This window comes from Neodiprion virginianus, chromosome 3 (genome assembly GCF_021901495.1).
Source record: "Neodiprion virginianus isolate iyNeoVirg1 chromosome 3, iyNeoVirg1.1, whole genome shotgun sequence".
NCBI classification, from domain to species: Eukaryota; Metazoa; Arthropoda; class Insecta; order Hymenoptera; family Diprionidae; genus Neodiprion; species Neodiprion virginianus.
The window spans coordinates 21421373-21447894 of NC_060879.1; the positions used below are offsets into that span (position 1 = coordinate 21421373).

General features: G+C 43.0%; 1 protein-coding gene across 5 annotated transcripts in view; it reads left to right on the plus strand.

Annotated features, from left to right (window-relative positions):
* LOC124300045 (zinc finger homeobox protein 3) overlaps nucleotides 1-26522 on the plus strand; it is a 207356-nt gene that overhangs the window by 63924 nt on the left and 116910 nt on the right. For 3 of the 5 annotated variants that reach the window (XM_046753666.1, XM_046753663.1, XM_046753667.1), the window contains exon 3: nucleotides 18289-18333. The exons of the other annotated variants lie outside the window; for them this stretch is intronic. The gene's annotated coding sequence lies outside the window, so the exon portion shown is untranslated. The remainder of the gene's footprint in view (nucleotides 1-18288; nucleotides 18334-26522) is intronic. 5 annotated transcript variants of the gene reach the window in all.

Sequence of the window (26522 nt, forward strand, 5' to 3'; positions counted from 1 at the left end):
TTGGAAAACAGATTTGTATTACCTATCGATTGCACAATAAAAGTAAAAAAAAATGAATCAAACATTGCGATAAGAGAAACGAAGGTGGAAGAATATTAACTTCTATATAATTTTTCAAGCATTCACAAAATGTAAATCAAAAAACCGACAACAAACACAAGAAATACAGAATGAAAAACTAACCAGGATGATTTAATATCCATTCATTTTAAGACCAGGATAAATAAGGCAGGTTGTACGAATAACATCCTTGAAAAGGTTTTGCAAAGAAGATACTTTTTCCCCTGTGTATAAAGCATAATACACAGACACAGATGTTCTTAGCCGGCGTGTGCTGGTACAAAATACTGAGAAATTTGCGCATCGTAGCTTTATGTGTATTCGGAAACGGTTGGAAAGAAACGCAATTGCCGGTAGAAAACCCCAAAAGAAAGGGAGTCGAGGGCGATGAGGGTCGAGGCAAATTAACGGTAATCACCCGCGGACGATCATTAGGCAAAACTTCTTTCCTTACCGGCGAAAGGAAGCAAAGCGAAGAAAAAATGGGACGTTAAAATATTGGCGGAAAAAAGTCGCACAACAATTATCGCGAATCACCGTCGAAAATACAAATTATCGCTTGATGTATGCAATACAGCGATAATTCATTAAATTTGAATTGTATACAATATACAACAGTGCAGGATTCGATGTTTTTTGTTTTTTTACGTTTCATCACCTTCGGTGGAATGAGAAAAGTATTGGTTTCGGTCGAAAATCACTTTTTCTAATTTCCACGAATCTTTACACTTTCGAATCTCTGGAATCCGGAAAACAGATTTGTAGAAAAAAAATCGGTCTGTCCGAGAAACTCTCTTGATGATCTTGGAAATGACTTGATGAAAAAATCTAAAACTTACAGGATTTTACAACGAAATGATGGGCATGAAGAATTGCCATGTCCTGTTTGATTTGAACTTCCGGTTCTACCGGAAATAAACCAGTTTCCAATGTTTTACCGACAAAATTACATATACGTTTTTCCTCCTTGTTACTTTTTCTAAATAAGCGATTATGTTTTTCCCGGTTTATACATTCGTTATTTTTTTTTTTTAAATTATAAATTTTTTATTTGTCAGAATGTTGTTTTCCAATTTTTCTCTCAAAACTTTCCATATTTCGCTGCCGATTCTTATCAGTTTCACATTTTTTCTCTCGGTCGTTTTCAAGATCATCAGAATCTTCCCTTTTCGTGCTGATGAAAAAACTGTTTTTTCGGCTTGTTCTACTTAGAGTTGAACAACGCGTTGAACGGAGCGAAAAAAATAAAGCCTTACATAAACGCGAAGAGAGGACACTTCGTAAATATTGGCGAGAATTCGCGCGTGCAAAAATACGCGTCATCTCGGCGCGTTTCTGACTCTTGCGGGTGGGCATTATATACGCGTGCATATATAATACAGCAACTTTCGTTTTAATAGCCGATTATTAATAACGGCGAGCATGCCTCTCCGCGGAGAACGAACCGAGTGTTTACTGGTAATTACGTGTTTGCGTCGAGCGAACTCGCCTGCAGATCGACCCGACCGCATGCCTGGGATAATTAGAGAGAAAGGGAAAGAGAGGGCGAAGGGATGCGGAGGGGGAGGGAGGGAGAGTCGCTTCGGTTCGCAGGCGGCGCCAGATAAAACTTATAATATTTGATCGCCGGCGGAAAAACCGCCCCCACCTCCCTTCAGCTCCCTCCGTCTTCATGCCGACTTGGTACAACGCGATGAACGCGCGATTCCTCCGCATATCGATTTTCATTCCCCAAAACATCCCCCACCCCCTGAATCGGGGGGCTGAGGTGGTGGACTCGCAATCTTCGTACCAATGCTGGGAGAAAACGAGAGAGATAAATAAATTAAGACTGCGGTGAAATTATGCATAGTTCGGTTTGGTAGAATATATTTTTATTTTTTTTGAACAACTAGATTTTTTTTTGAAACGATCGACGAGTTCAATTCAATATTTTCATGGTTTTTTAGTGACTATCCGAAATTTAGTGAAAATTTTAAAGACTTTGAATCGGTGCGAATTCTGTCGAGACGTATTATTCTATGAGGAGATTGTATATCCTTGTGAAAATCACTGGATCGCAAAACCTTGGTGAAAAGAAAATTCATAGCCTTCATTCTGACGAAGATTGATCGTAAAAATCCAAAAAGTTTTCGGAATCGGGATAGATATAAGAAAATTATTTTGAAAAATTCATGAAAAAATCATATCGCAGACTTACGGATTCATCAGGTTTGATGATGTTGACGTTGCACGAGAATAATACTTGAAACGATCCTGCAGGAGGACGGAAATTCGAAGAATGAGAAACCGAGTCCCGATACGAAGCGCGTGAATCAGCTGATAAGTATCGACGCCAACCATTCCATGCATACGTTTTTCCTTACATGCGATTCACTTGAAATTTTTCATTCATGGGTATTTGTGGTAGCTGATTACGAATCTGAATTCAAAATTTTTAAATTCAAACTAGCGGATCCAATATGACGGACGTAAATTCAAAAAATTATTTGATTTTGATAAAACTTTACGCTAAATGGTCTTTGAAGTCACTGATTATGAGTCTGAACTCGAAATTGAAAATTTTATAACGGCGGATCCAACATGATGGATCAACAACAATAAGAAGAAAAATTTCGAAAAAATTCTGTAAAACTTTTTGGTGTAAATTAAATTTGTGTGAAAATTTGCATTCGGATTTTCATGGTAGATTGGTCAAAGAGCTTTCTTCGTGGAAAAGTACAAGTTTCGATCAATTGTTTAGATGTGCGTTTTTGCAATAAATAAGTTTTATATTTTTTCTAGACTTGGAACTATTTCAGGGACCATGTGGAACCAAAAAACTCGGTAGTTGTTGTCATAAAAGTAGTTTAATAAATAAAAAGCTGCAAAAAACGGCGGAACGCTGAGCGTCCCAGCGTGAATCGAAGGATGAAGCTCTGCATTCGTTCCGCGAAGCTGGAGCCATTAACCCCTCATCGGCCATGCAAAAGTCCTCAAAGCTGAAGGAGAGTCGAGGCGGCGATTGAGCCTCGGAGAGCTCCTTGAATGTACGGGAATCGATTAAGCTCCGGTCAACTCGTGCAACTCGCGTTCCTCCCGCGAGTGTGTAATTACAAGCAGTTGGCACGCGACGGGGAAAACGCTGCGGCCTGTGAACTCCCTCCCTCGCAGACGTTCTATTAAGCCCTGGAATATTATTTTTACCAAGACGTGTTCAGGATGAATCCGTGGCTGGACTGTCCGAATGAAATTTCGGAAGAAAAAAAGCGTCCTAAAAATCACCGGCAATGTCGTTTGCGCTAATGATTACTAAACCGCTTGTGAAATTTTTTTTAAATCATCTCTAGGAAGTTTTTACGGTGAATAAAATACGCTAGAGTTTAGTCATTATCAACGTTCTTATTACAAAACCTTTTCAGAAATAGTCGATACAGCTTAGTTTGGGTTATTCTAAATCGCTCTTTTTTATTTCTATCACACAGAAAAGGGATGTTGTGAAATTTTTTTTCCACCATCACTGGAACAAATAACACAGCTGGATATTATTTGATCCGGTTTTTATCATAATTAAATACAAAGCCGGTACATTTGTGGGTGTTCCATATTTCTTAGTTGAGTAAAGTTGCACGCAAATTACAATCGAGCCCTTTTTTCGATCTTACAGTAATTTAGACCGTTCACTGTAACAGTCGATCCGAATTCTGGTCATTCTCTCCGATTTTCATCAGCACACGCGACTTTCGACGAATATGACGCAGGATCGACGAATCCAGGGGCGTGCATATGAATTTAGATCCCGTGTACGCAGGGGATTTACAGCTCGTGACGGTATCGAGAGAAAAGGAAAAGATAGAGAAGCAGAAGAGGAGCGAAGAGGGGAGGAGAGTATGTGCATCCAGACCGTGTTAGACCCGACCCGACCTGACCCCCGGGGTGTCGTGCATCCAGGTATAGCAGTTCCCCGTGCACGGCTATCGCACGGTTCTTACCTTGTAAGAAAATCGAGCCGACTCGCCTGTGTGATCATGTGCGTAACGTAAACTCGCGCAGTTATCGCGGGCTTTGAAACAAACGTCGGTTTCTTACGCTCAGTGTAAGAAAATTTAAACACATCGTTAATTCGGGGTCACGGTGTGATGTTGTTTTATACGAACACCGGCAGATTCAATGAAATGGAATGAAAATTCTAGTCGGACAAAATAATCACGGTTGCGGTTGAAAATATCCGAATAAAGATTGATAGTGTCTGACCTAACCTAACCTAACCTAACCTAATCTCTGAGGTGTAATGACCCTTACTATAAATATCGTTAAATCTCCGAAAGTATTTACCTTGTTGTGTCGGAATAAAGCTTAAAATCTGGCTAGAGCTTGTAGCTATTTAGGGAAAAATAGAGAGTCGAAATCAGTTGTGTAATTTTGGAGTTACACGCGACATACGGACGGAAAGACAGAGAGACGTTGAGTTTTATATATGTAAAAAAGAGACGGCTGAGCAATGTGGTTGTTGATATTTTTGAATAAAAAAGTACACGGTTCAGACGATGATTTACTGATTCGAAGAAACATCTCTGTTCGATGCAATGGAAATTATATGGCATTGTTTTGAAGTATAATTTCATTACCGAAGAATGCTTATAAAAATATTGCGAGCTTCTTTTCATAAAAAAAGAAAAAAAATTGCTAATCACGTGGCTCGACAGTGAAACATTCTTCTCGCGCAATCATCGAGGAAAAATAAATCAGTCGCAAAAGATTATCGCGTTCACGAACACACACAAGTCGGGTACGTACTGTAAATATGTTTAAGTACGATGTGCGGATGCATATCCTTGCGCAAAACTGTTGGACGGTGATGGAAAGAGAGACAGAGAGAGAGACGGGGAATCCGTGTGTATAATTTAAACGTGGAAGGTATTAATAACGGTGTAAATCACGCAATGAAAAACGTTAATATAGTACACTTTCACCGAGTGTGTCTATATGTGATTTACAACTTGTACGCACGCTTATACATGCCTATATAGGCACATAATATTCGTGCGTATACGGTATGTACTTATAGACGATCTGAGTCGACGGACGCACGCGATTTGTTACGCCGATGTTTCTTCGTTCGCGTTCTCATTTCTCTACTCAATATTGTCTCTGTCGCGGTGTCCGCGATATTTTTCTCCTCTAATTCGCCCAGTTTCTGCTCATTCAGTTTTTTTGGTCTAACTATTTTCTCAAACTACACTTGTACTAAATCTATCTTTGGAATTTTTTACCTTTTCGTAACAAGTTGAATGAAAAACAGTTTGATTGATCCGATTCCTGTCGCTTCAGGAAAAGTGAAACCATGCTTGGTAATGCCGTTTCAAAGGCAAAGAATATTCGGATCTTTGTGCGACTTCACGGTGATAATTTTAGTTCATCCTTTTTTTTTCGATCAATTATACATATCTAAAAAAAAAATTTCAAATTCACGATTTCTGCAACTCGGTTGTATTATACTTGTCCGAATATCGACTGTATAGATTCGCTAGGATTGAATTCTCCAGAGGATTAGGAAAGTGCGCGGTGAAGTTTGGCGGAATTCCATGCACTGAATATTCGACGAACACACATAACCGACGTTGAGTATAAGGGGCGGGTCGAATCGAAGCCCTCGAAGAAGCTGCTCAGAGCTGAATTTATACGCGCATCCTGACTCTCCGGGTCCTAAATTCTATTTGAAAAATCCAGACGCGTGCCGGTTGCCTTAATTTCCATCTGCCGGCCGGAATTTGAATATCTATTTTTTATATGAAAGGGATGATCACCGCTTGCGTTTTAAATTTGCATCCGTGCGCGCGGCACGCGCGTATGAATTTCACCTCGTTGATTCTGATTCTAATTCCAATTCTAATTCTAATTTCACCAATCTGAATATATACTCTGAAAGGTGAATCGTAACGTGTATCGTACACCGCGTATACTCGCTAAGCGTGCTGCAGGCTTGTATTACATTTGCGTGCGTGTTTGGCGCGCGACTCCATTCTTCAGGTACGAAGGCACCTTCGAATTCGGATATTGGTGCACACGTTCATCGCTTACCTCGTGCGGATATTTTATACTTGATGTCGTTACTTGAAAATTCTTTGGTAAGATGGGTTTCAATAACAGTTTAGGTAACCCTGGTCACCTACACCTATGGAAATTTCTACATTACTTACACGGGGTCACGCAGACCCCGGCCAACTTTGGAACGTTATTACATTACGTTACGCAGTTACGACTTGAACAACATTCTGAGACAAAATTTAGCAATTCAAAAATGGACATCGATGTTAGTTTTAGAAAAAAACCGACGAAAGTGAAAAAATACGTAATACATACACGGGGTTTTTCAGACCATAGAATTTTTTCAATCATCTTCATCGTACTTGCTCGAACAACCCTGATTCAAGCGCGCTGTCTTTAAAATTTTACGTTAAATGTAAGCGACTAGGGTTGAACAGCGACGATTCTGTCAAATCGATTTAACAATGCTTCTTGTTTTAATTGCAATTGTCAATTCTGAGACTGATTTGAATATTATTCAAATGCGTGCAGTATTCTCGGAATCTGAAATAATTTTCACATGGAAGGAAAGAAAAAAAAAATACTTCTCTCTCGCTGCAGAGAAATTTTCTGATAGGTCAGTACTGAACTATCTGTACGCAAACCGTTTTCGTAGATACAGATTATCCACTTGATTAAGCTGAATATTGTAAAAATCAAGTTATTGCAAAAAAGTTTCGCCGGGATTCGTAATGGATTCAAAGGTGAACCCCGTAAGAACCCCAGCAGGAGCAACAGACACGCGTCGAGATTCATCGGACGTTTACATCCGGCAGAAGTTATTCGTCCCTAAGCGAAAAACCCGGGGCCGACTAAAAAGATGCACACGCGACGCTCGCGAGCTCGTTGAATTTAAATTCGAATACAAATTTGGTTACGATTTGAATATTTATTGATGAAAAGGTGGCGATGTCGTTGGGTCGCCGGCAGACGAGCATCAGGCAGAGACACGAGCCGAGATCATTCAGAGAGTCGGTTCAGGCATCGGCGGAACATTTTCACGGGCAAAATGTATGCGTGCAGCTTATATATTTGCATATACGTCGTCGGTAAAAATCGGGTGAGTGAATGGCTGTGCACTTGTCGTTGAAAGGAGGGACGTGACTCTAGCTTACGAAGAGTTACGGTACATTCGATACACAATATTATACGGGGGGGAAAAAAACAACTAACAAGGCGTAAAAGCTGGACGGAAAATTGGTCTCGAGACGAATTTCGGAACGATATAATTTAATTACGTTCAGCTCGGGAAAAGTGATTTGAAAATTGGAGACGACGGTTGGGGTTTGTAATTTCGAGAATCGAGCGGTCTCGCAACTCGAACCAACCCCTGAGGCTCGCCGCTGCGTGCCTGCAGCCGCATTATTCGAACTGGTGTCAGACGGCGATGAGGAGAAGATCCATCCTTCTTCTGTGGGAATCGTTTCGCAGCTCTATCGCATGCCGCATGCTCCAAATATACCGAAATATGCCCGGGTTGTGTGAGTATTTTTGTTAGATTCCTTTTCCAAAATTCCCACCACCTCATGCGCTCAGCCCTAATTCCCCTCATTGTCCTCGACCGCCGAACGAGAGCCTTTGCCTATGGCTTCGTTCCTCTTTATCCCTCTCTCTCTCTCATTCTCTCTCATTCCGATCCCTCCCCGGGCGTATAAGTGTCATTTCGGCTTCTCCTTTCGCCCCCGGCACGACACGTTGTACATTATACCTGCAGGCAGATACCTGCAGCGCTACGTCGGATGGCGTATGACGAGTTTATGGGTGCGTGTGTGCGGCGGTAGTAACAATGATTATGATGATAATAATAACAATAATGACGGCAACAGAGAGAGAGGGGCAGGAGGGGTGTGAGTCTAGATCAACCCTTCGTCGTCGGTGAATGAAAGAGAGCATAAAACGCGTGCGTGTACGATCTGAAGTGTGTGTGCGTGTGTGTGTGTACGTGTATGGGTGTGGGGTATATATATTTATGAAAGGAAGCTGTTGCAAAGGGGTTAAAGGGGCCAATAATAGAAACAGTGGATACGAACCCCTTGTGCGCGACCCAAATACCCAAATGCCGAAACACCTAAGTACACGATAGAGCCCCGAGACGAGAAAGAGAGACGGAAAGTGGAGGACAATAAAGTGGTAAGGGGACACAGGGAGAAAGAGAGGTAAAAAAAAAAATACCGCTCTGATACAATTAAAATATACGTTGCGCTGGTTAGGGAAGCTTGACGATCTCTAATCTTTCGGGTTATATATAGAGAGAAGGAGAAGAACCTGGCGAAATAATGTGTATAATAAAGAAGGGGGAAAGTTGATCTTGGCGCTCCTGGGATGGTGTAGAAGAAAAAAAAAAAAAAAAGAAATAAATAAAAAATAAGAAGGGAGAATAAAAGGACGATCGATTTACGATGGGTACTAGAATCGTATCCCGCAATAGGCTAGGAGAGAAAAAGTATAGAAATAATTTTTCCAACCGCTTTATCCGCTATGCCGCTCTACTCGGAAACTCGACTTTGTAAGGCACCGGATAAGATCGCCCGGGAGGAGTAGCCACGTTGTCGGGGGTTGCTTGGCGCAGCACGCACACCAGCGCATGCCTACGTGCCTTGTAAATGCATATTTCGTTGGGGGGGCGAAGAGGGCCAGGCGATGTAATGCCAGGTATTTCGCGCGCGCGGCCCGCGCGCTTATCCTATGCGCCAGAACGGTCACGTGACGACTACCTTTTCCGGTCTATGGCTACAAGCCGAGGCTCCCGTGCTCCCACGGAATTCACGTGCAAATGCGCACTCTGTGCATGTGTTCCCTGGAGCGGCTCGCTTTCAACGCCATGTATTTATCGATTCAGAAGACACAGTAGGTCAACTGTTGCCTTTCAGCCTTTTCATCGTTACGAGTCGGACGGAGTATCCGAACGAAAACAACGCTGTAGATATCCGATATCCGTTAAAATACGAGAAATTAAATTAATCGTCGCGTCGGATATTCGCCGGTTTATACCACTCGTCTCGTAGCTCTTCGCAAGACGAATTCGACGAGCCCTAGCACGTTGATTTCGTATTATCCGATCGCGAGATATCACGGTTTGAACATCGTCGCTCGCTAACTCGCGCAGCGTCACTCGCGCGTGTCGCGGCGCTAGCGCCGCTGTAAATCGCGATATCTCGCGACTGGATTATGCGAAATCGATGATCCAAAGCTCGTTCGATTCGTCTCGATCCAATGATATTTTCAATGTTATTCAATAAATGATTGATTCCTTTTTTCGTATTTTTGTATCGCTCGAGCCGATTCCTGTTTCGTTAACGTGGTTACAATTTTCGTGAAAAACTGTGAAAAATCGTCGAAAAAATCAGGCATGTGCATCTATCGAAACAAGGCGGAAACAGCTTCGTCAAATGCTCCGTGCAGCTAGACGGTCGGTGAATAAATTCCAGATTCAAATTCATCCGGCACGATCCCTCGCCGCCTGCGAAGAAGCGTTGCTGTTCGATATCGCTAGCTAACGATCGAGGAATATCTGACCAGCCTGCATGGAGGTGCATAACCGCAGCGGGTCGCTCCATCGTTACTCGACAACTGCATCACTGCTTTTGTCAGCCAAAATCAACACCGACTGAATCGGAAATAGCTGTTTTGACACAGTTTAACGTTACTTATACGGAGCGCATGGTTGCCCGGCGCGACTTTATTCCTGTGCGCTTTATACGCAGATGAGACGATCACCGATGATACGTCTTTGTGCTCGAAGCTGAACGGTACAACTCGAGTATATACTCGCTGAGTATACGCACATTATCACGTTCTGCGGCAGATGATGAGACGGAGGAAGAGGAGGAGTGTATTTTTGCGCTGTCAGCGGCGATTTTTCTAGGTGTAGCATCCTGTGACGTCACAATTAGTGTAATTACAATTACAACACAGAGCCAAGGCAGCAGCAGCAGAAGCTTGTAACCGCGGGAGGAATTAGCTGCGGAGTGAACGGACGAACTGACAAGCGAGATAATTAGACGGGACGAGACAGGACGTGCGCATTAATTAATTAGCCCAATCTAAGCCCACTCCGCTCGTTCTAGGTACATATCATCAACGGCTACCCAACTTGGTCCGAGGCTCGCGACCTCGAAACCTCAAATCTGAATCGGAAATCGGACGATCCAACGCCTGCGAACGGCGATTATCGATTTTTCGATCTCTCAGTCCGTGAAAGAGAAGAAGAACCTTCCGGAACGATTGACTGCTGATTTATTTCATTCTTCTTGATTTGTTTGTCTCCGCTTCCGACGGTTGGAAGCAAACTTCTCGACGCAGGTCCGGATCTCGGTTCCATTCATCGCACGGAGTGTAAGTACAAGTTGAGGAAGGGACCCGTTTAGAAATAGGTTATTCGGAGCGAGCGAGGATGCACCTACTGTATCAGGTTCGCAACGGCTGGAAGAGTCCGTTGTGTTTGTACCTGATTCCGATCGAACGTCGGAGATTGGGAGACCTTCGGTGCTTCGAATGGGAGGAAGGATGAAAGTGTTGAAAAGGTACGCAGGTACCTCGAGCAGCGAGTACCTACCCAGTCGATTAAACAGAACCGAAGGCGCTCATTAAAATGCTAGACAACAAATAACCGATCGGCTCTACGTGCCCGCGCACCCGTCATATACGCGGCTGATTAATTGTCCGATTTCCTGTTCCTTTTCCCCCCTTTTTCTCTACCTTTCGATTCGATAATCAATCAGTCGCAGGCGAGGGCGACTAACGAACCCGAGTCCCGTGCAACGGAAAACGTCGCAGCTCGCCTGGATGCCCAGAGTTCGCACCATTGAGTCTCCAAGTGCCCGTAGTCACCTCGACTCCTGGTGAAGCAGGCTGGTCCTTGGCCGTCCCCCGAATCCCCGTTCTTCGCCCTCGAGTCCCTTTGTCCACTACCGCGGGACCCCGATCTCACGTGGGGGGCCCCGATGCAGGAACGCGAGTCCCAACAATGGTCCTGCTCGCCCCGAGAGCTACAGTTTCGAATATTTTAAGAGCCTTCCAGAAGGATGGCCGCGTCTTTAATTTCTTTTCTCGAGAATGAAGAGAGAGAGAGAGTGAGAGAGAGAGAGAGAGAGATAGATAAAGAAAGAATCGGGACGGTGGAGAGAGAGAAAAAAAATTAAGCCGAATTCAGAACCAGCCGTGCGAAGGTAACTCATCGACAATGCCATCCTTGGCCTCCCCCTATCCCTCCCTCCATCCCTCTTAGCTAGCATCCTAGAGCTCTGCACTCTCAAAGAACACACAACCGGGCACACACGACTACCATGAATTTTTTTATCTGTACGTGTATCTGTGTGTCCATGATAGATGAACCGGTAATTCAATCCATATGCATGCCAACGTACAACGTGCATTCGTATAATGTCGATACGTATCGATTCGAGTAACGATTTTCGGATCGTACCGAACGTTCGCGCGTAGAACACCAGATCCTTGTCTTGATCTCAGACTTGATCCGATTCTTCTCTGACCGTGGATTCGTAATTTAAATCTTGCGGGGATTTCTTTTTTAACGCATTGACTGAGTGAATTTTGGTATTAAACACGAATTTATTACAATACGCTATGTGCAATTATTACGTTCGAAGTCCAATCGTTATTTGTGACGCGAAATGAAGGATGTACCGAATAAAAGTAATCAAAATTCGTGGGAGTGGATGACTGGAGACCAAGTTTTGAGATGATTTCACGAATCAAATATAGTCGATTACAGAAAACTGTGGAAATGAATCAGCAATGGACTGATTTGAATTAGAATTTATCAGCTGCCTGTGACCATTTCTCGAACTACTTTTAACGTTTATCGTTTTCATTAGCTTGTTCATCATTCGCAGGAAACATCATCCCGTCTAACTTATTTCACAAAATTTCAATCCGCAGTTTCACCACACGTGTATATATAAAGGCTTTGCTAGCCTGCAGAAATTCAATGTCTGAACTTTTTCGATCTGGTTCCACATCCCGAATAAGGAAGCTACAATTCAAGTTCTGATCATAAAACGGTCGCTTGTCAGCTGCCGGTTCGAGATACGATTAAGCGGTTACAATTAACCACATAACGAACGCATTCAGAAAACGGTACTCACGAATTCATCCAGTAATCTTGGCCAGCCAATTGTTCCGAGAGGAACGGAGATCGTCGTCGATGCGGCAGAGCAATTAATTATCCAGATGAACGAAGGTGCGTTTTGGAGGCTGCCGGAGAACCCCCGCAGATCACGGCTGGGGTGCACAGATTTCGTGGAAGCCGATTGCCTATTAATTTCTTAACTTTATCTCGAAATTTTTTCATGTCCTTCGCCTTCCTCTGCCGTTATCAAAATCGTCGTCGTCTTCGTCATCCGTCCGACTCCCTTCTTCATCCGCTCATTTTTATTCCCTAATGTATGGAGATGCATGCGAACCGGTGTCACTCGGGCAGGAGCCGGACTCCCGGACCAGTAAATCTACACTAAATCTCCGCTATATGCGTGCCATCCTCACAGAGACAGACAGACGCTGGGTCCTCCATCCCTCTCACGGACTCTCCGCCTTACCTGAAGAATACCGGACTCCAACTGTGCCCAGGCATTTAAACAGGGTGCCTCATCGTTCTTCCGTGCGTACAAGACGAAACGCGCGTTTTCTCGCATAATTACAACGCGTCTCTACTACGGTCGAAATCAACGAACCGCGGAGTAACTTGGAAAAAAATGAAATAAAATAAAAAAATACAAGCCGAGAGAGTAAACGTGTCGAAAATCGAGCTAAAAGAAACGGATCGCACTCTGAATTATTCCATATGAGGAGAAAAAAATCGTTCGATTTATGGCTTTCCATAAGCGACCCGACGCCTGGCGCACCCTGCGTGAACGGCCACCTGGACAGTGTGAGGACCGGTCGACTGGTGTTGGTAATTTCGGTAAAGGAGCCCGAGAATCGACGGGGACACAATTTCTGTATACCTGCAGGGGGGGACGAGGCGATGATCCTGATGCAGGGCAGTCGCATCCCGAGGGAGAGGAAGGGGCCTGTTTGAGTTGACCAACGTTTTAGTGAAAATATAAAACCTCGGGATGAGTTTCTCAGCGAGAAGGGACTGCCGGTGTCCTGGTAGCCGGGACAAGACAGCCGACAACGCCTTCTATTTATGTACCCGTATCAATGCCGCAGTGCGCGCTTCGGATGTAAGATCTCGCGGTGAGCTGGTCAGTATTCCGCTGTGATTGTCCGGCCGTTGATCATAGGCTTGTGTTATTATTTTTTTCACTCCTTCTTCATCGCGCAGCGTCGATCCGGACATTCCAGGAATGTATTCTTATTCCCCACGTACATACGCTTGAATCCACAGAGATAAAACGGCTATCCGTTATCGGCTATAACCGAGAAGAGCAAACAGCCCGACTGACGGGGAGAGATATCTAGTCGGGAGCATCGAGGGCTAGTTCAAGGTGTCGCGACGTCTTCGGTGCAAAAGTACAGGGGGAAAGGTGAGAGAGAGGCGTGACAGGAATTATCTGGTGTTTAACCTCTTATCTACGGGTACGCTTATCCAGCTCATACGCGGCTCTCGATATCGTTAACCGATAATTTAAGGCCCTGCCGAGATAAGGCCCCGGTTTCCGAGAGCCCCGGAACTAACAAAGTCTCCTCTCGCGGCGTTTTGAGGAGAGAGACCGCTTGTTGGGCCGAAGCTTATTCCGAATCGCCGTGTATTAGAGACATCATCGTTCAGGTAAACGTGAGCTACGGACTCTCTGTACACGCCTTTGCCTCATCGACGTTCGTGTCTTTTGTTTGGCCAGTTGTATTTGACTAGGAAAACCTGATATCGATACTCTCTTTCTCATTCTCTTTCTTCGTTGCCTCTCGTTTGTACCGACACATCGCGCCACGATCCAATTCTTCAACGCACATGAACGACCGAATGACGTATTCTTTAACTTTAATAATTAGTTTGCCCCTTTTTTTTTAACGCGTTCCTTCCGCAGCTTTGTTATTTTCATATGAAAGAGGTCGAATTCGACTGATATCGGTACAAGATTAAAGCGACTGATCAGAATATGGGGAACGGTGTGAAGAAATGAGACAGAGATCGTGAATTAGAATTACTGTAGTATCGAGTTTTGATTATGATGCACAAATCTGAGTCATACGATTTTTTAATTTAGAGATTCTGAGAACGAAACCTAATTCTCATATCAGACAATTGGAGATAAAGAGTAGGAGAATTTTGACGTTGATGATCTAGGATCTTTGTAATATCTATCTATACTCCTGTTATAATTTAAAATGAAGCGTACGTTTGCCGAAACAATGAAAAGTAGAAAAGGTGAAAATAAAGAAAGTGGAAACGTATAGAATTTTCGACATTTCTGTATTATTCTGCACTTCTATATTTACTTCGACCTTTGTACATCATTACTAGAGCGAGTAAAATATTTATCATTTCTAAATCAATCAATTTCACTGTTCTACGTTTCGACGATTCTACACGCAGGTGTATCATACGATTTCTGAATTTTTTAATTCGTCGAACGATGCGTTCGCATTATTAAAAATTCGACTAACGATTCCACTTTTTTTCTCTCTACGAGGGTAAAAAGAGAGGATTGATGAAACTGCATGAAATATTCGATGCGCGGTCGGAAAGTTTGCCACGTGGGCGTGATCTGTTCGTGTAGCTACACACAGGGGGTGTAAGGTTCGAGGAAGTTCGAAAGGGAGCTGAGGAAAGGGCGGCTCACGTTGCGGCAACAAGTGACCAAGCAGGACGGCGACGACGTGCTGGTTTCTAGCGTGTGTCGCGCGTCTCGCAGGAGTTTCACCGCAAGAAAACTCTCAACCGCGCCCTCCGAGTCGCCTCGAGTCTCGTCGCGTCGCGACGCTTCGTCCCCCCAAAAGTCTGGTCGACGACCGCCACCCCCGGACGCCTCCCAGACCAGCCGACGACAAACAATCGATATATCGATCTCTGGTGAACCCGGAGAGCCCTCGGCGAGGCGAAAACAGCGAAGAGTCGAGCCACGCTCGCCGCCCAACCGCGTTTCTTGGGGTAGGCCATGGACATCCGCGATTCCTAGCTCGCTACACCGCGATGGGGTGAATGGGGGTGAACTGCCGGCTGGACGCTGTTCGCACGCCCGGAAAAACGTCTAGTTTAAGCTCCAGCGTCGAGGATGAATGAGCATCGCTTGTCCGAATCGAAGGTTCGGAGGAGGGAAAGTAAGGGTTGAAAATATCTTCAAAAATGTTATTTGCGACAATGACGGTGAACACTAGGATCACCGTTGTTGGACGAAAGTTAATTCGAGGAAATATGAATAACGTAAGACAAGGTATAGACTGTTTGGGGAAAAGGTTTTGTGGTTGAAACGATAAAAATTATTTCATTCCGGTGTTTCGTTTCCGATTATCATGTTTTTTCGATCAATTTTGATTACCGCTAATATATCCGGTTATCGCCGGTAAGATAAATTTACAAATTATACTCAGAATAGGAGAGGATAAAAGTTGATTTTTGACAGTTTAATTAGAGTAGAATTTCTTGAATGTTTTTCACACGATTTGTCGAAGATCAGTCAGCGAGCAAAATAAACCCAACGTCACGATAGTTCGATCTTATTAAACGTTCCAGTTATGAAACCTTTTTCAAACTGTTGGTTTGTGTTATTTGAACTTACTCAGATTCATTTCCGTTGCATAACAGGAATGTTGTTTCATTCGTATTAACTGTAATTGACGCAAATTACGTCGACGAAGAATTTTTAAACGGTTTTCCCTCTTTTCCAAACCTTTAATCTACACGATGGAGTTTAAATATCCTTAGCCATACATTCAGTTTATATAACATCACCGAAAAAAGTCTGCTTAAACGAGAGTCGTAACACTGCTGTCGATTACACTGAATTTTTATTTTTACTTTGCACGTAACTCCAACAATATCTGTTTTACAATATACAACCTCCTCGTTAAATCGTGCAAACAAAATGAAATCGTACAATTTTATTAAGGAACCGAGGGCGTTTCTTGAAATCAGTTTTCCCAATTTTGAACCGTGTTTACGGAGTTCAACACGCCCCCCTCCTCCCCCCGACAATCCTCACCGTATAAGCAAGCCGTGTTCTTGGCTGAGGGAAACTGTTTGAAAGTTATTGATCCGTGAGACGGGGGATGACGGGAGTTGGTAGTCGCGAGTCTTTGCACAGAGTACTCGAACTATGGGTATAAGTGCACTGATAAAGGCGAGCAAAGATATAATTAGAACGACAAAACAAAGACGAGAAAATGAAATGGAAATATGAAAGCCGGGTAAAAGTAAAGTGGCGAGGAAGGAGAGAGCGATGAGGACGAGGGGAGGGAGGGGGGGGGGGCTGGACTGTGGCACTTACTTGGTCGTAATCATCCCCTCCCTTCCCCCCCGGCTGATAGTGCCACCCTTTCATACAGCACCACTTCGTTTGTACTTATACCTATGGGGATAATTGTGCACATGTGTATGGATACGCAAGGGTCACCGCACACCCATCTGTTGGTACGGCTGTGTTAACTCAACGGCTTGCACCTGTTTTCGAGAATACAGGGCGTGTTATACTTGTGCAGGGAATAAGTAATTCAAGTAAATACGGAAATAGGGAGGAATAATGATACCGATGTCGATAATAGGATATGTCGAGTTTTGTTGGTAGTGATCAGTGAAAATGACGATCTGTTGTTTATGAAAGTTGTGTTTGATCTATGAATTAATAAGTTTGCAATTGAACATCGACATTTTTTCAATTCGATAGAATCAATTTTCAATGAGTAGGCGAAGCTTGAGGGGAGCGTGAAAAGTTTCTTTTACACTTTTGGAATGTTATGAAATTTAATGGGAACTGACTCTAATTCTTGACTTTCTTGTATTAAGGAGTATCGAAGTAAGAAGTTTTATTTTTCTCTGACCATATGTTGCGTACACGTAAACTCTCTTACAACGCAGTCGTGAAGTCAGTCCATAAATTTGTTTTCACTCTTAAATTGACATTTTGAACATAAATAAAGTCCGCTATCGTCTGAACGGAAGTAATCTATTCAAGTGGTGTTCATTAAAAAGAAAAATTGAATCTACCATCGGAATGCAAAAGTTTTACTGATCTGGAAGAGGAAAATAACTCAGTTAAGAGATGAGCTCGTAACGTGGCTCAAAAACTGTTCTCCTCTCCTCTGATCCTCGTAAATTAAATAAAAACTTGGCGATTGGACGAACATAGACATCTTCGGCCAGTTCGGGGAGGTAAAAAATATGACGCGAGGACGGATTCTCGATGAAGGAGCGCGTGTACACGCGAAAGGCAAAATGGAAAGGATGTCCCGAGTATCGTGTACCGTTCCTACCCTGCATGCGATAGGACGGTTGGAGGTTTCGTGGCGGAGGACGGGAAACGTGTTATTTGTGATTTTTCCCGGGGGTAATTTTCGCGGAGAAGCGAGTCCGGCATGTCAGTACATCTACCCGGGGACGATATTTGTACACCCGCAGCTTATGGCAGCGCTGGACGTGGTTGGGGGAAAAAAGCACAAGCCTCGACCATCCTACTTGCGCTCTTGCTATTGGCGACTCGACACGTATGCACAGCAATAAGCAGAATCGATACGGATGGCCCGCCAACGACACCCTTCACTCGGCGCACACAAGTCCACCCCCCCCCCCCCCCCCCTCATGCCCCCCTGAATAATTGTACCCCATTTACTGAAATTATCCGAAGAGCTTCCGCGTCCCGAGCCGGCCAAAGTAAAACATAATCATACACCACGCTGTCCTCGGCCCCGTATAACCACCGCTGGGTTTCACCTATCCACGCAACGGTTTGTACAACTCTTCTTTTCCAAACAGACATAGACGCGTGCAAACACCTCGGGGACGCAAATTTTACCCCGTATGTAACAATTGTCGTTCTGCATCGCGGTATCGCGTTGATGGAAAGCGTTTTTCGTCAGTTTACTTTGCAGACGCGAGCGATGGTGTTGCAATGGAATTTGTAGAAGTGAAGAGTTGCGTGCAACTTTTTGACGCGATTTTGTCAACCGCTGTGTTTCGATGTCGGGAAACGGGAGTCTCGGAATTGGCGCTGAATTTTCAATGTTTTATCTTAACCATTTTCTTCTCTCGATTCTTTGTTGCAGAAAGACACCAAATCGTTAATTCCTCTATGCCGGCGCTGCTCCACGGTAAGTTTACCCTCCGAGATCGGTATCTTTACTTACTTTAAGTCGACGAGCTTGGAAGAAGATTGAATATACCGTACCTGACTACCTACGCAAACACGTGCATTCCGTTATCACTTGTCCGCGATAAGAACGCGCGCCCTCCGTCCAAAGTAAACGTTTGTCGATCGGGACGTAGGAGAAAAGGTACCGTAAAATCGACCGCAGATTAACGGGAGAGAGAGAAGCTGCGTCGTATTTTTAATTTGAACCACTCACCGACGGAAATATCATCCTGGCTCGTAGACCGAATTTCATTGCAACGTTAATACGTGTTTGCACATGCATATTGTTACACGGACAGAAGCGTACAGCGACGAAGAAGAAAAGTTGACTTCGTCATGAAATTACGGCGGATCTATCATAGCGCGGGGCAATTCCGATGCATTGTTTCACTGGCGGAAGTCGCTCTCGCGTTATGAGGCATTTCCTGTTTCATCGTTAGCACGGTGCGCCGACTCACGCACTCTCACGCACGCTCGTGTATACTTGTCGGTACCGTGTACCTACCTTATACCTCAGCGATGCCATTACACGCGTAAAGCGTGACCCACACATTAGACGGAATCCAGTGTGACACGTATCTGGCTTTATTACACCAATACCGAGTCATTAGTCGACCGGCGTTAATTCGTCAACAAAAACTCATGTGTACACGTCATGTAAAACTCGTGAAACACTGTTTTCCGTGCAATGCTCACCTACCGCCAACCTCGATCGACGGCAACAACAATAGCCTGGCAATTATCCTATAATTTCACTCACCGCAAAATACTCTTCCATTATTATAATAGTATAGTTATATAAAATAGAACCCATGGCAAACGACTCTCCGATCGTCATTATCGTCTTCTGTGTCGCCATTGTCACAGTGACGTGTCATTATCACTTTCATCGTCTCCCGGTGATTGTTATTAAATACAGGTATATGAATATCGTTATTATTATTGTCGAGAAATAGCAACTGATGGAATAGATAACGAGTGGATACTTTCCGAGATACCGATGAAACAATTCGTATTATTATAGATGGGTATCCGTGTTTCAAGCGATTGGCAATGTCATCGCACGAAATTGACATACGTGTGTTATTAATTAACAGATAATTCATGAGGTAATAATCGTTATTACAACTATCACCCGCTAAAAGCTTCTGTAACCGTCATTGTTGTATGACATCGTTATCGCTTGTTACACCTAGTAATGATAATCAATCAAACATGTATCAAAACAAGCCGGGACTAATACACAGAGTATCAGAAACAAGAAGAAGAATTGGTAACGAAGACGGAGAATAATAAACGAGTATGAAGAAACGGAAGTAACGCTCCTGTGCGCCCCCGTTTTACGCGACGGATTAATCACTCCGCGTAGACAACAAATGCACTCGGTTACACTACCCGCGAGATAAAACTCGGTGAACGGGGGTTGAAGGGGTTGGAGCGAAAGAATAAAAAAAGGGGATGGGTGTGGGTTGTACTTTACCTGTTTACCTCTTCGCGAGGTATATCATCCGCGCCCGAACGGCTAACTAGACCTCGCGTTATAAGTTTTTTTAGAGGAGGGGTGTATCCGGAGAAAATTAACCCCCACCCCAAGTATATACGCGACACTTTTGGCCGCTAGATTATATCTCAGTATAGCTTTCACTCTATATAAGAGTCGAGGGCGAGCTTTTCTGTGGTTAATTAAACGCACAGATCACCGGGCTGTAATTTACCCCCTTCCCTTCCCGATCCATTTATTAACCATCCACATTTCCCCCATTTTTTGATCTCGCTTAAGAAGGGGAAAAGTTGCGCGATGGTCGGCGTGTTCTTATACGATATTTAAACGCTTTTTACATATTCCACTATCAGCTGAACTGTGGGGATGGAAAATACTGATACGAACAACACGGACAGTAGCGTGCCAAGAGATGAACGGATTGAACGCGACAATAACGGGGTGATGTTATTGATTGAAAAGTTTCAACGAGAAAAAACGACAATTGAAAAATCACTTTGTACACAACAGCCGGATTGAGCGTTGAGTACGCAGACTGGTATTTAATAAATTTGAAACCACATTGTAGTAATTGGTGTTTGGAATTGACAGATTTTTAGTGTTTCGATGTTTAATGAGTGTCTGAATTCAATTGGAAATATCATAGAAAATGTGTAAAGTATATTATTTCGTGATGTGTTTGCCGTGGATAATCGATGTCAACATGATACTAGTTTGGTTCCAACTGACTCTAGATTTTTTCAAATACGTGGCACGCAGGCCCTGCTTACGGACACAAAGAGACACGAGAGAGAGTAATTCTTACTCTTATTGGTTCGCCTTTTTTCTGGGGGAAATAAACTTATCTCCCTTGCATAAAGAGCATTCAATTTTCGTTCCTAGAAGTTTCTACCTAGCTTAGCGAGGACTGCAGAGTCCTCTTTTCTTAAACATCATAAATCGCCGATGTATGGTTCTCTGCACTGTCTCAAGTCACGCGCTTCTTTTTCCACTCAGAGGTCGAAACCTGAAGCCCTTGGGCCCTCGAGGCCCCAGTCGGTCCGAAAAAATGTCGTATAACGTTATTTCTAATATCTGTTTTTTTTTTCTTTTTTTCTGCTAGCAGGTACGTAGGTGCATGTTTTAATTGCGCAATAAGAGTGAAAAAATGTATAATTAATACAAATTTCGCGCGTACTGTTCTCGACAGAAAAGGCAAAAACCAAACCAAGGGCGGAGTTAACAAAAAAAACGAGACGAAAAAATTATAATATCGCGGGGCGGGAGGGGGGTGGAATCGTTGAATACGAGATCTCGAGACGGTCAGGTGGATGCGGCACTGCGGGAGGGCCCCAACCCCTCGAGAGAATAGCCAGCCGAGCTAAGGATATTCTTATGAATCGATGAAAGAACAGCGGGCATGCGCGCAAGAATCTTAATAACTCATGCGAAGGAGAGAAAACCCGGAGCTTCTGACTCCCCCTCACCCCCATCTACCGCTCGCCTTCTCCGGCAACCACCCAACTCCACCCCGTTATTGCTATCTTGCGGAGTGAACGTGGATAACGAATCGCTCAACGATACGCGCGATTTCGTAATTTGCACCTTTCCACCGCGTTTGCACCATCCCGAAAAGAAAGGACGAGTAAAAGGATTCACCGACTTTAGAGTAGATTTTCAGGGTAAGGATTTTTTTTTTTTTTTTTTTTTTTTAGGGGTTTAACCGACTGCAATTTGGATGCTGTGGTTATGTTGCAGTGTAGAGGTATACGAAGATTTTTGATTCAAACCTTTGCCTCCAAATTTTAATCACCTCCAATCAGCGGAGAAGATGTCTGATGTATTTTTTGTGTGAAAAAGTACGAGCTTTCAGAATATCAAATTAATTTTTAATTACGTATTCAGGGATTTAAAAAAAAAAAATATATCCTTGTCGACGTTTTTGGTACCGTTATCAAGTATATGCAAAGTATTTAACAATTGTTTTAAGTCTTGTGTGTTAAAAAGTATATATTTTCAAGCTTATCCAGAGATTTCTAGCATCGGTTGGAATTAGGTTCATAATCAATTTGGTATAAATATTTCAGAAATATCGAATTTTCGAAATATGTATTCTATATTCCTGAAATATTTAATCCGATTTAATTACGATCTTATTTTAACCCGACTCTAAACATTATGACAATGTATTTTTATATCTACGTTTTCACACGGACAAAATGAAAACAATCAATTCTCATCCCTTTCACGTCTAAAGAACCGAACGTATAGAAAAAAACGCACAAGAGTGTTATTTTCTTTTTTTTTTCCTTTTTTGCAGTTACCAAAAATTTACCCAGGAACAGATTTCACGTTCAGCCAGAGCAAACAATGTTAAAAATATCAAAGCTATTCTCGTAAACGGTAACGCACGAGGGCTTAAAAATTGGCGGAATTTAATATCTTATCGTACACTACGACGTACGCTGATCGGAGCCAAATCGAAATTTTTATTCCAAGAGGCTGGCCGAGTGCTGAAATAATCCGTGTTCACATTTTGAAAATTCTTTACGCTTTATTCGAAACTTTCCGACCGACGGAAGATCCTTGCAGGTATTTAGCAAACTTAGGCAGAGCTGTAGACATCTGCTTTCGCTGAGTGGTTTGGACCGGGGGACGGGGGAAGAGGATAAGAGGAGGGGGTGTAGTTAAGAGTCTGGTTCGACTGGTGTTAAACAGGATCGAGTATTTATACCGCGGGCAACTGACACCTTTTTCTTGTCGTCGTTGTCGCCGTGATCCCGTCCCCTCCCCGCCCTTCCCTTCCCTCCCTTTTCTCCTCCTCTTCTTCTTTCCTCGCCACTTTGGGACACGCTATCTTCTTGATTACCCAGTCCTAATTAATTCCTCCGCGTTCGCGTCGTCCTTTTTTTTTTTTTATTTTATTTCGCCTCGTCGTTATATTATCATCGCATCTTTATTTAATTCCTGTTGTTTTTCTTTTCATTTTTCTTTTTACAGCTCGTTTCCTTTTTCAACAAAACTGAGGATCGAAACGTAAAAAAGAAACCCAGAGAGCTGCAGGTCGTAGATTTATATGGTCACAATTATTGTCAGCATCGCTGAGTCTTTTCTGAAGGGATCTTCCGGATTTTCATTGTGTGCAAACTGGGCAAAAGATTGGATACAGATTCTTCTGTAAAAATGTTTTACGTAATGATACTGAAAACCGAGACGGTTGTGTTTTCAACATTATGAAAAAAAAAAAAAATTCGTACGTGGCTCAAAGCACTTTTAGAGAATAAATTTCTCGTCAAAGTTGTCTCTGACTTCGATGTTGTTTCCTTGTGAATAACTACCAGTAATATAACAACAATACGGCAAATATCCTTGATTTTTAGCAAAGACTGCAACCTCTTTAAACTTTCAACATATCTTTTCACTACATTCCAAAAAATATCCTAATTTTGAGCTTGACCCAATCGCTTTTTTCTACACTATAGCGTACGATCTTGATCTGCCATTTTTTATGATTTTCTCCATATATCACATGCGTGTCAAATAATTGCCAAGTACATGAAACAGGGGTAAAACTTTCTATTTGTTTTGTAGAATTATTCTCACATTGCGAGAAAAACGCTAATCTTGAAAAAAAAAAAACTCAACATCTTAAACATGTCCAAAAAGTGTTTCTTCAATCAAATAAAGGCATTTTGAGTAATCGTTTTCATTTTAAAGTGAACGGGTTAAGTCGTCCTCATTCTCTTATCTCACCGGAAACGCGAATTGCGGATACGTCTACGCACGAACCAACCCCATACACATTCACCACGCATTCATCCTTAAAACGGGCGATTCGTTTCACGGCGATCGTCCCTTGGAGCGAAGTAAAAAGCTCTCGTTCTCGCATAGAGCACATAGCGATGACGTCAGGCAAGAGGTAGGTCACGGTCAGACCTGAACTCGTTCTTCTCGTCGGCCACGGACGGATAGGACAGCCATCCTCCCACCCCTCCTTTCCCTCCTCCTACGGCATACGTCCTCCGGCTCCCACACACGAGGAGATCGAGCCTCTCTCTCCTCGTGCGAACGGTGCCAACGAACCCGAAAGGCTGACACGGCGACCCGAATCGAACGATTTTTGCGGCCGTGCATCGATGGTCGTTTTATTTATTTTTTTTTATTTTTGGGAGGGATGGAGCTTTTGTTTCTTTCTCTTTTTTTTAATGGCTTTTTTTTTTTAAGGAAATAAAAAATACCGCGAGGGACGCCCGGAGCTTTTCGCCAAGGGAATCTCGCGCTTCGGCCGCCGGATTTGTTCTCCTCGTTTTCTCCCTTCGTCGATTAATTGTGTCTGTTGATTCGCCCGATCGTGCCTTGGATCTCAAACACCCCGCAGGACACGGACCGACGCTTTTCACTGGTTTCTTCTATTCGCGGACAGTTGGGGGTGGGGAAAACCAACTGGCGAGAAACGGGGAGCTGTTTTACTGCTGAGGGTTGTCGCGTGCGATGCGGAATCAAGGGGGTGGTCATCCTTTTTGCGATTTTGTTTCAAGTCAGGTTGTAACAGGTGATATTCGTGCGAGACGATTCGCTAAGAAAAAACGATTGCTTCTTCGTAAGGTAGTAATTTTAGCTTCGTCTTACAAGCTTTCATGTTTTAAAAATAATCTGTAATTACTGTTTAAGTTATCACAATTTCAGCAGACATTCTCGACGAGCCTGAAATTCACGTCATTATGACCCTGTCCGTTATGTCCCTAAACATGTATTCTCACATTGAAAACATTCTTATTGTTAGCTGCCTTGGTGCTTTCTGTTTTTCAGTACGTGTTTCATGATTTTATCGAACTTCAGCATTTCTTTAATTAGGTTTTTTTTTATAACCATGATCGATTCTAATGGATACCAAATTTCCGAAGAATCTTGAAGACCATTTCAAAGTCACCGTATCGAAAGCAAATTTCAGCGATTAGAGACCACTTTTCAAATCTCAAGGCTTAAACACAAAAATTACGCTATCGTTTGTCATTTGCGAACCTTGCCAGGTGAAAAGCAGTTATTCGAAGCTAACCTAAAAAAATCAACCTGCTCTCGTAGGTGTAAAAAAGTTAGGTGCCTGCTCGTAAAAGTTTATTCATTGATTTCGAGTACTCGCCATATTCTCATACGTCAAGGTTGGGTTATCAATAAATTTCGTAGCGAAGAATTTTTAGCCGAAGAATGTGCATCGAGGATACGTTACGTTCTTTTTTCTTCACTTCACATCCCTCTCATTGCGTCGGCCGTTTTACGTCTGCAATAATTCCGCCCCTCACCGAGGGTGAATCTCTGCCCGTTCAATGCTAAACCCTTTCGTGTCAGCGCTCCCCTTCTGATAATATTTAAGGGATGTTTTAACCGTAATTAAATAGCGAGGGTCCCGGGACGTCGAACGCCCCCGTCAACGCAAATTATCGCGCTTAAGACCAGCTCCTCGTTAATTTACTTTTCATTAGCTTTCACCCCTTTTGAAGGAAAGAGAAGGAGAGGGCTGATTTTAACCTCGCATATTTATCGCGCCTGCAACCCCTTCGCTGTCGCTTTCCACAATCTACTCCTTTCGCAAACGACAATCAACAGGTCTCGACCCCTGGTCCCGATTTCTGAAATGATCCTCTCTTTATGGAATTATCGAATCTTCGATAATTTATTGCACAAATAACCGCATACCTGTATAAGACACTCGTTGAAATATTGTTGATTTTTTAAATTAAGTAATGCAGCTTGTGAAATTTTTAGCTTGTAAACGATTTATTTATTTACTGCGGAGTATATTCTTCTTTAAATAGACTATATCGCCAAAAAAAAAAATTTTCAAAGACAGGCTGATAGATTTTGAAACATAACGTCTCAATATTTTGTACAAGCAAATTGAAAATCAACCTTTTCAGAATCTTGGATCGAATTCATTTTTAATTCTAGCCCCTATGAGTAACGATCTGACAACGAATTAAAAAACTGAGTTTTTTGAATTTTGTATACGTTGATCATTTTACAGATCTCAAATTTAAAAAATTCGGAAACTGAGCTGGAACAATCGTAGAGTATACAAAACTTTGAACAGCTTTGATTAGATGTTTTGAAAATATAATAGCGATCATCGAATAATACGAGTGTCAATAAAACAGCATAAAAAATTCTAAGTGATCCGAAAGAAGCAATCAGCCGACCATCTCATCATGCAATATGCTACACTGAGAGAAATTTTTACTTCCGGTTACCGCTCAATCCTTAACTATTTTCATTCGTTACCACAATCGAAAAATATAGTTCTAGGTAGAAAATGAAAGTTACTTTTCTAGCCGTTACCAGAAAGTCTAGTACCCGTTACTATTCTTTCTCATTACGATCGCGGTTACTAGATTTTCTTGCAACTGTTGCGAAGATTTAAACTCAATTTTTCTAGTTACCGTGACAAATGAAATTTTTCTCAGCGTCGTCAAATTCTTCCGCGTTAATCGTCTATCCACCGATTCTCCTATGCCAGACGTAATTACTCATCCAGCTAGTTGTTATTCTCGATGTAATATGCATGTACGACGTGTCGAGTGGCAGGGACGGGGGCTGTACGTCCCGGGGATCGAAATAACCCTTGCTTTGCATCTCACCTGTTGCTTTCCGAGTCCCGCACCCTCGATCCCTCG